The sequence below is a fragment of the Lipophrys pholis genome, assembly GCF_963383615.2.
Source record: "Lipophrys pholis genome assembly, chromosome: 22".
In the NCBI taxonomy this organism is placed as follows: Eukaryota; Metazoa; Chordata; class Actinopteri; order Blenniiformes; family Blenniidae; genus Lipophrys; species Lipophrys pholis.
Genome location: NC_137644.1, coordinates 3,457,659 through 3,468,030, shown reverse-complemented (window position 1 = coordinate 3,468,030; position 10,372 = coordinate 3,457,659). Strand labels below are relative to the sequence as shown.

Here is a 10,372-nt window from a genome sequence, read left to right as displayed (position 1 = left end):
TTCAAAATGTAACAAATTTGTCAATTTATCCACAACTGCCCAGACAGCAAGGCATGGATGCAAACAAGCAGAAAAACGCAAAAGGTATGCAAAGTTACAAGACTACAAGCAAAGAGGTGCACTCGAATATTAAACAAAGTTCATCAATGCATGAGAATGTACCACTGAGGGATGATAACCGAGAAGAGCAGCTGCTTTCTCATTCAAGTTCGCATAGTGTTGGAGAGACTGTAACAAACAACCATGGAGCCCCCTCCTTGGGTAAAAAAATTTTCTCTGTGAGTGTTCTAAAAGTTCCACAATATGACGATGTTTCAGATGCTGAAGGTCCAGTGCAGCAACACGGGAGGCACAAGGAGTCACAATTTGCTGTATTCTTTGAAAATATCAGTGATGATGAAAATCTGCAGACTGCAAATACAGTTGTGGAAACAGCTATACATCAATCAGAAGGCTCTCTATCTAAAATTAAGTCACATGAACAGATGGAATCAATATCATATGACAAACTGATTCCAGAGCCTCCACAGAATTGCTGTTGTCCATATTATATTGAAACTGTGACTGGTTTTGAACATGTGCTTTGTCCTAAATGTGATGGTGAGAGACTGATTCGAGTGCAGACATATGGATCACAGAGTCCTTCCATTGTTTTGAAAAAGGAAGACGAGAGCGATGATGAAGTGGATGATTGGCTTGTGATACCCTTAAAAGTGGATGACATTACAGAGCATGACCAGGTTGCGCCAGGTGATGCCAATCATGGAGAACAAATTGGAATTCCAAACCCAGTTCCAGGTGCGGCGTCTCCCCTGGCAGTGTTGGACACTACTAAGAGCTCAAGCACACAAGTGCAGACTGAACAGCCTGGTAACGGTTATTGCATTCCACCACCAGAGGGCATGCTTGATTTGGAAATTGATATTCTGCACAGCAGCAGAAATCCCAGCTGTGAGTCTGATAGCTGTGAAACGGAAGACAGCTGTGATTACATGCCTATTCAAGGACGGAATTATTTGACGGTGTCACAGCAGGCTTGGAAGAACCTGCCAGCTCTTTTACCTTCTGAGCATGAAGACAAGAGAACACGTTTTCACGTACATCAAAAGTGGAGGAGGCAAAAGTCTTTAACAAAGAGAGACAAATCAAACCTCGGTTCTGACAGTGAGGGTGAAAATGACAGTGGGGCGAAGTTGACCAAAAAAAGAAAGAAGTCAATCCGTCCACGTTCAGAGGATATTGGTGCGACTTCATTTCATCGTCATAAAAGACATTCTTCAGAAACAGACGATCACTGTGAAACTGTTGAGGAAAAATCAATGCCAGAGCAGCTGTCCAGTTACCCACAAGAGCTGTCTGTTAAAAACCTTTCAGAAGACAGAACTGAACTAGTCCCTGGCACTGAGACAGATGACAGTTTTGATGATGCTAACTACACAAATGCCAAAAGGAGTTGCGCGTCATCGTCCGATTCAGGGGATGACGGTATTGAAGAAAAAAGGAAGCTTGAAGAAGCCATTCAACAACTTAAGCAAGATCCTCAGCATAAATCTCAGGTTGGGCAGGCAATAGAAGCGCCTGGTGGATCCGCAGAACCTCCACAAAGTAAAAAGACTAAACAAGGCCTCAAACTGATTAATGCTGAAGCGCAGACTGGTCCTGCTCCGCTTGGGACAAACCGAGAAATAACATCAAAAGGCAACCATGCTGCTTACAAAGCACATAGAAAAGACAAAACAAACAAAAAAGCAAGAAGGGCAGCAAGGATATATTCAGACTCCTCGGAAACGGAGGAAAGTGAGGATGCCTTTTCTGATGTGTCAGATAGTCTGCTTATCAATAAACATATAAACATTGGTCAGATGAATGAAACCAAAGATGGAACTCACCACGTTCAACAAATGGCAAACCTATTGATGACTTCCAAAACAAATAACACCGACGATAAACTGGAAAAAGACCATGTCGCCAAAAAGGCAAAAACAGCTCAATTATCAGAAACTGAGGACAGCGAGGATAACTTCTCTGACACTCCAGACAGTTCTACACTTCAAAAACAAAACAAGAGCTTATTGTCTCACAAAGAACCACCAGACAAACGTCCCCAGTATGCTGACAGCACTTCTCCACCCCTGGGAAGCTTTGTTGTTAATCGTCTTTATGTTCAGGAATCTCAGTCCAATGAACCCTTGCAACTTTCTAAACATTTTCCACTGCAGACCCTCGGTGCAGGTGGACAACCTTGTGTGACTGCAAACACCAATGCTGCAGCTGCTGCAACAAGGGAAAAGGCAGATTCTAAATGGCAGACACCACAATGGAACAGACATAAAGAGGGGAGATTTGTCCCCACATCAAGGTCTTCAAATAATTCACACCCTGCAGTTCAATTTCCCAATTGTACACCATTTACTTTTGCTCCCAAGCAGCACTCGCCTGCATCCAGACAACAGTTGTCTCGTTCTCACAGCAGCCCTTCCACTTCAGGCCTTCCTAGCTCCTACCCAAAGAATTCCTCCTTCCCTACAGCTGCACATTCTTCAGCATTGGACAAAGTGAAGGGGATCTGGAAAGCTCGATTTCACCCAATTCCTGTACACAAAAAAGCTAGCCTTGGGACAGAGGACAACTCAAAGAACGACGTCAACCCCACAAGGGAAACGGAGCCTGGGCCGAGTAACCCTTCAAGGTTTCACAGACGAAGACACAGTTCCTACAAGTCGGAAACCCCTTTGATGAAGAAGACCAAGTCTGAGGCAAAAGAGAGGACAAGGGATATCAATTATAACCCACAAAGGCGACACAGTGTGTATTTTTTTTTTCCCCTCAATCGTTTTGATGTCATTTAACCTGTCCTGAACTGAATTCAGTCAAATTAAAAGTAATTTTTGCGACAGGTCATGCTGTACCTGATCATTACAAGTGGAAGAATCCCAGAGAAAGACGGGAAGGTGAAGGTGATGTACAACACTTTTATTGAGAACAGTTGAAATTACTGATCCAGAGTTTTGATGTTGCTGTGCCACACTAGTAGATGGAGTAGTTGTAGTAGTTTTTTTTTTTTAATTCAAGAAACTCTTTTTAATGCCAATGAGAAGGAAACCTGAGTGACACCTGCTCTCTCAACTTTACAGTTGAAGGGGGGCATTTGTACGCAGTAAGTTCACCATGGGTATGCTTCTCATGGTTTTTACATTGTTATTGTGACTGAAGGAGTGCACTCTTTGGTGTCCGTGTTTCATGCCACACTCCTATTGATACGAGTGGAGGACATCGAAGCATTATTCTTGTGTCTGCTCTGAGAGTGAGATTGTAAAAAAATTGCACATGTCGGAGAACCATGGCAAGAGGCTTGTTTAACCGTGAGCCGACCGGTTCCATCTTGATATTTCCTGTTTTGTAATGGGTAGAACAGTGGGTTAGTACATGAGCATTTAGCAGTGTAATGTTTTTGCTCATCAAAGATCAGAGTTTTGTACCTTTTTTGGGGGATTTCAAGTTTTAAATTTGCAGAAGACGTTTCATGTATTGAGAAGAAGGGTAAATCAAATACTCAAAAGTTCTGTCTCCTAAGATTCGCCTTCATCATTTCTTCTTAACTTTTCAACTTCATTCATGGTTCTTCCAAATTTCCCACTATGCTGAAACCTTAATGCTAATGAAAAGGAAACAAAGGCATTTTTAGTTTCATCTTGAAATGGAAGATTGGAACACGATGCAAGCTGACCAGGTTTTGTGTTTATTGCAGGCTCCAGGAGGCGGCGGACAAGGTGTCCATCATCTCCGGAGCTCGAGTGGGACTAAACCGCTCATTAGCTCCAGTACCAGATGACATTTTTCTTAATGGTTTGGCCACATGGATAAATATTCCAAATACTAGACTGAAATTTTTGGATTTTGACTGTGATTGTATATGCGTTTTGTTTATATTATATAATAGTTTTTTTGTTACAGGTTGTTTTTTTTGTTTTTTTTAAGAACTTCAAAAAAGTTGACTTAAGTTCAATGTTCTCTGAATACTGTTCAAAGTTGAATTGTTTTCCATTGTTTCACTTTGTCTTCAGAACAGTTTGGAAAATATGTTTGTTTTTATTAAATGGAAAAGTTTTTTATCGCTATTCTTCTGTTCAGATCATTTTTATTGGATCACTCGGAGTCCTTGCATCATTTTAAGCTCCCAGTACATGGTCTGTAGGGGTGGGAATGGCTGTTGTTTTTCCACAGGACCTTTAAAGTTACTCTGAAAGATTTACTTTTTGTAAATATACTTCCCATAAAAGGTATCACGTCTGCACAGAGAATAAACCCATATAGGAAAACAAGATATGGCAACATTTGATCGATATAGCCAGACTTCGGTGATTTGACGTCACTCAGCTGTGTGAGTCGCCCCAGAGTGTTTACAAAGTCCATCACATCCATTCACACACCATGAAAGGTGCGGTCACTCCAATGGGAGCAGTTTAGGGTTCAGTGTCTTGCCCAAGGACACTTTGGCATATACACAGGTGGAGATGGGAATTGAACCTTCCAATTGGGAGACAACCACTCTACCAAGCGAGGCATGCCGCCCCACTTTCTCAGAGTATTCAGGCCATGAGAATAGTCTTAAATATTGTGAAACTGATTATTCCAATCTTTTTATTCATTTTAGGCATTTACAAACATACATGAACTCAAACGTTGTTAAAAAGAAAAAAGCAGCAGGCACTATAAAATGAAATGACATCATGCATCAATGTTGGAAAAAGAATTATACACTGCATTTGGACTCAAAATAAAGAAGGAATGGCTGCCATATCTTATCATAGTTTAGAATTATTTGCTTATGCTGCATCTCAGGTGTTCAAGCTTCAAATGAGACATTTGAAGCTTGAACTTCCTCCACCCAAATCTTAAATGCTGGTGGAGCTGACTTTTTCCAGTTAAACAGTATCAAGCGTCTTGCGAGTAAAGTCATTGAGACAACTGCCGCTGCCTGTTGAGGCGTCACTGTAATATCTGCTACAACCCCAAATGAAGCCGTAACGGGACTCAGACTGATGTTCTTTTTACACATAAATGAGATTGTATTAAATATTCCCTCCCAAAGATCCTACAGCCGGGGACAAAACCACAACATGTGACTCATGTGAGCAGTGGCATGACCACATGTCAGACAGGACGGAGTCTGGATACTTTACTAGGCGATAGATGCAACCTGTGCAGCACCTTAAACTGAAGTAGACCAGGTTTTACACAGACAGGAGGAGTGGATTCTTGGAATGGCTGTTTGTTTATTATCTGAAAATATTTCACCTAATTCTTCCTCCCATTGAATTTTTAAGTGGTTCAACGACGGGGATGCGTCACCCTGGATTCTGTTGTAAATTACAGACGCCACACCTTTATCGAGTGGCTCTAAGGTCAGACACTCATCAAGCCATGTTCTTGGAGGCAAGGTTAGAGAGACGGATGCTTTAACAAAACTACGTAGTTGTAAGTATCTGGAAAAAGTCTGATTGTGGAACGTCAAAGTCCTTCTCTAACTGTTCAAATTAGATAAATGTAGTTTTTAAAGAGATCCTCAATGCATCTTAGTCCTTTCTTGTGCCATTGTTGAAAGGATGAGTCGATCAAAGACGGGGCAAAATTGACATTACACTGAATTACATTACACAATCAGAGACTGAATTTAAAGTGAGTTCTGAACTGGAAACTGATTGTTTATCATTTTTCCAGTGCAAATCGAGATCTCCCGTGATTGAGTCAACAAACAGGATCTTGTAACATAATGCCTTCAGGAATCTTTGGGAGTTTCCATGATGCCAAGATGTCAACAAACCCTGGGATGTTCCATGAAGTTTTAATGCTGGAAATACGTGTTTGGGTGTAATAAAGAATTTCCTTCAGAAAAGAATCGACAACATATTGGAGGTAGGTCCTACATCTTTCATTTTCCCCATGTGCATTCTAGTAGAGTTACTTCAAAAGGCAATATACGAGAGTCTGTGTGTCTGTGTGTGTGTCACATGAGAAGATACACATTTCAAAGTGAGTGACTAGTACAATCAGCCTGCCATAAGAAATATTAATTAATCTGAACAGTAACCAGTTGGTTACTATTTGATTTCAGTTCTATGCATTCAAAATGGCAGTCCATGCATTCCTTTTGTGATTTCTGTGGTTGAATCATGTTTGTCAAGTCCTTTATTTGTCACAATCAATTATTTACAGTGTAAATGTGCTTTGAAATGTTTATGATACTTGTTCCGCACTGAAATGACAAGATTTGGAAAATCTAAATTTAAAGCACAAAATAATGTTGATATTGATGATAATAATGAAAGATGAAGCACACAGGAGATAAACATAGCTATATGCAGTGGTGTGCAGTCAGGGGCAGCAGGGCGAGCACTGCAGGCCAATCAAATTTTCATGTGTTATTGACGGAACACCCCAGGGCAAGCAGAGTTTCTCCAAGAGATGCCAGTGCGTAAATCCAAGATATGAAATGACGCAATCAGCCAGAACACTTGCCGGAAGTGATGTACACGGAATGTGACGCGCCGAAAGTGACGTATACGAAAGGTGACGCACCGGACGAGAGGCTGCCATTGGGGAATCCAAGATGGCCGACAATATGGCTGCTTCCTTGTGATCGCCACCTCATTGTTCCGCCATTTTAATCCGAATCACCAACACAGCGCCACTGTCGGTGGGAGGCGGTAGTACATTCCAGAACGTCTTCCAGAGGCATCTGGTGCCACATGGCTGAGCAGAGAGCAGAATCGTAAGTAGTCGTAGACACGTCCACCCATACCTGGCCAGTGATACTAGCTGGTAACAGGTAACAGGAACACCTGGTCAGTGACACCAGCTACTTCCTCCCACAAAGCTTGACCCTCTGTTCTCCTTCCTTCGGACTCTTCAGCCTCGTCACTCAGGCCTCCAGCATGGACCCAGACTCTGCTCAGCCTTGATGGCTTTGAGTTTGAACTAACAACATGTAACACCTGAACCATCACTCCTCCTCCTACATAACCTCTGATATGAAGATCTCACCTGGTCCACCTGCTTCTTCAGCCTCTGCCAGGTGAATCGATGGTAGAGTATTGCTTTGTCTGCAGCCATTGGTTCATAATGAGTGTGTGTGTAGGAGGCAGATCACTATAAGATTGTTCTTCTCTCCTTTTCATCCTTTCACATTAAGTAGTTCTTTGTCCATATCTTTATTTAATTTATTTTAAATGAAATAAACAAACAAATATATAGTGAATACATCTCTTGTTTTGCAGGATTTTATATCCAGACACAGAAATGCTGGAATGGAAGCAGTGTAAACTTTGTAAAGTCTGGCTGCATGTTGGTTGTTTGTTAAAATCCCACCAACATCTGGATGAGTCATCCAGCTGTGGCTGTAACACCACGAGCGAGAGCACAAGTAGTACCTTGTACCCTAACAATAGTTATCAAGTATTCAATAGATGTGTGTCGTATGGCAGAAATGACTGAAGCACTTGGCTGAGATATTTATTCTGGACTCTTTGTGTTGGACGCTGTGTCTTTAAATGACATCACTACATTCCTAAAGGGTTTGAACCATCAACCGTTGTTTGATGATCACATTGTCAACGTAAAACATCAACTGATTCTGCATCGTGTCTCCAGTTGGCTGATTGATATTGTTAAATGACAGGAACAATAATTACCAGACAGTTTTGACTTTAATCAAAGTGTAACTTTGCTGCTGCTGCATCTTTTATTGGTTTAACAACAGATTATAATCTGCAGGATGATTGAGGTGTAGAAGGGGGGAGATCCTGACTGGATTCTCCAGAGAGCAGATCAAGGTGAGTCAAACAAACTCTGCTGTTAGTGGTTCTATTCTCTAGAGCTGCTCTATGTTCTCTCTTTGCTCTTTGTCTTCAGACCTTATATGATGATCTCATGGAGTCGAGGGTCTGTTCAGACAGAATGAATCTCTGGAAGATGTCGTCAGCATCACTTTCCCTGAAGCAGCAGCTCAAACTGAGGATGTTTCCTTTCGGTGAGCAGCAGGTAAGAAAACATCTCATCAGTCAAGTTTGAGAGTTTGTACTGAACATAAGTTTGATTTGTTTACTTGTCTTCCTCTGTATTGCAGCAGATGTTGGAGATGCTGAAGGAGATGGAGGAAGTCACAGGAATCCAGGAGGAGGACCAGAGACTCGTCCGTTACCTTTTGATGTTTTGCTCCCAGAAGTAAGATGATCAATGGAATGGAGGACATCATAGAAGTAGAGTGGTCAGTATTGTGAGTCTTTGTAAACCTCTCCACCTGCACCTTGTCAAGGTCTTTCAGATCCTCATCAACATCCTGATGTCTGAGGTCCTACAAGGCTTGAGGCAGAGGTCATCATAGCCAGAGGGAGAACGTTCTAACATGCTCTCACAGGGGAACCAACCGGACATGACAGTGGAGCTGAAGGTGGATTGAAGCCTCCTGTCCTGATCAGTCTTCACAGAGTGGATCTCTCTCTCCTCTGTCCTCTGTCCTCTCCTCTGTCCTCTCCTCTGTCCTCTGTCCTCTGTCCTCTCCCCCCACCCAGCCAGCAGGAAGCCTCCACCTCTGACTTTTTGTTTCTGCAGGTCTCTTCCTGTTAGAGGGAGTTCTTCCTTTCCACCGTCGCTCACGCTTCCTCATGTGGATTTGTTGGGTTTTCTCTATTAAAGTACTGTCGTGGTAAAATGCTATCTTGGCCTTATACTCATTATATTTGATCATCAGAGGCTTCCTACCTTCCTGGCTTTAAGCCAGCAACTCTTGGTTCACTCCCTTCTCCAGCAAGGCCTTATCAGCCTGGGAACCAAGGTCAACGCTCTGCTATTGCTAAAACTCAACGGTTCAATTGTTCTGCTTCAAACCCCTCCTCCTCCTCCCCACCGGTTAAGACTCACTGCAGCAACTTGTGAGACGCTCACTCGATCCTGCAGACAGCTGAACGCACTCTGCAGGATCCAGTGGGCTTTTGGGACCCAATAAACTTCTCCTGACAAAAAAACCTTGTTCTAACTCTTTATTCCAAACAGCACCGACAACAACAACAAAATATCCACGACAGTACCCTGTGTTTGTATTTAAAATAAAGAACTATGACATGATTTATGATGTGTTTTATTCTTTTAAAGGTGTCAAAGGTATTTGTTGAAGGTTTGTCATGGACATTTACTCCTTTCCTGCTGAAGAAACTACAGTTATTCTCCATTCTTGTCATTTGTTTTGCTTCATGCAGCCACATTGTCACTGGATGAATGAAGGAGGCAGATCAGTTTAGTAGCTGACCTCTGACCTCTGACCTCTGAGCTTCACTGTGGTTACAGATGACCTCTGACCCGGCGCTTCACTGCGGTTACAGCTGCAGCAGAGTTAGACAACTTTGTCAATCATGTACGCAGCAGGAGTAAACAGAATAAACTTTTGTTATATAGCTCACTGACAATTTGGGCTATAAAAAGACACAGGTGCAGTGAAGTGAAATGTAAATGTAAAGCAGAATTTAGAATAGAGCAGAGTGGAGTTAGATGAGACACTTTTATTATTTTGACCTGAAGGCAAGGAAATATGACAAATAGACATCCTGAAATAATTCTGCCTCATTTCTTTGTCATACATTATTGCCTCAAATAGCAACGTTTTAATTTCTTTTCAGAAATGTTTGTAGTGATTCCATCTGAGCCTGGAGATCAGTCAGAGCCTGTTTTCATGATGATACTTCAATTTTCAAATCCTCCTCACAAACATTTCTAAAGTTTTCATCATTTACAGTAATAAATGATTTAAAGTAATTCAGCATTTTGTTTAGAATAAGAAGAATCATACAGGTATCTAAAGAAATTCAAGCTCTCCTTCACTATACTTTTTGGTTCTAAGTATTCTTCCCCATTCATCATGAGAATGAATCTTTTTTTTTCTAGGCTGTTTTTATAAATTGAATGTGGAATATGATGGTTGTTTCTCCTTCCTCAATCCACTTGGCTCTGGACCTTATAAATACTCTCTGAGCTTTATTCAGATACAATCTACCTGGATTTACCTTCCAGTGTACTTGTACTCCCAAGAACTGAACATGACCCATGAAGCCATGACGTAACTTTAGCCACTGACGTCATTCTGCCTTTTAAAAATTGCGACGTTTACATACAAGTATGTCAGCAACCACAAACAAGTATGACGTCGCACATACGCCGCCATTATTGTTTTAATTCTGGAGAAGTACGGTCGCGCGGCGGAGCATGTACTCCTGCCTCCCACCGACAGTGGCGCTGTGATTGTGCTTCAGAACAAAATGGCGGCGATCACAAGGAAGCAGCCATATTGTCGGCCATCTTGGATTCCCCAGCGGCAGCCTCC

General features: G+C 42.0%; 1 long non-coding RNA gene across 1 annotated transcript; it reads left to right on the top strand.

The window, feature by feature from the left end:
* The first annotated feature begins 206 nt into the window (after positions 1-206).
* On the top strand, positions 207-4,119 carry LOC308127396. The gene is made up of 3 exons (XR_013936504.1): positions 207-2,805; positions 2,898-2,957; positions 3,749-4,119. It is a non-coding gene; the product is annotated as an uncharacterized lncRNA (long non-coding RNA).
* Positions 4,120-10,372: the final 6,253 nt, after the last annotated feature.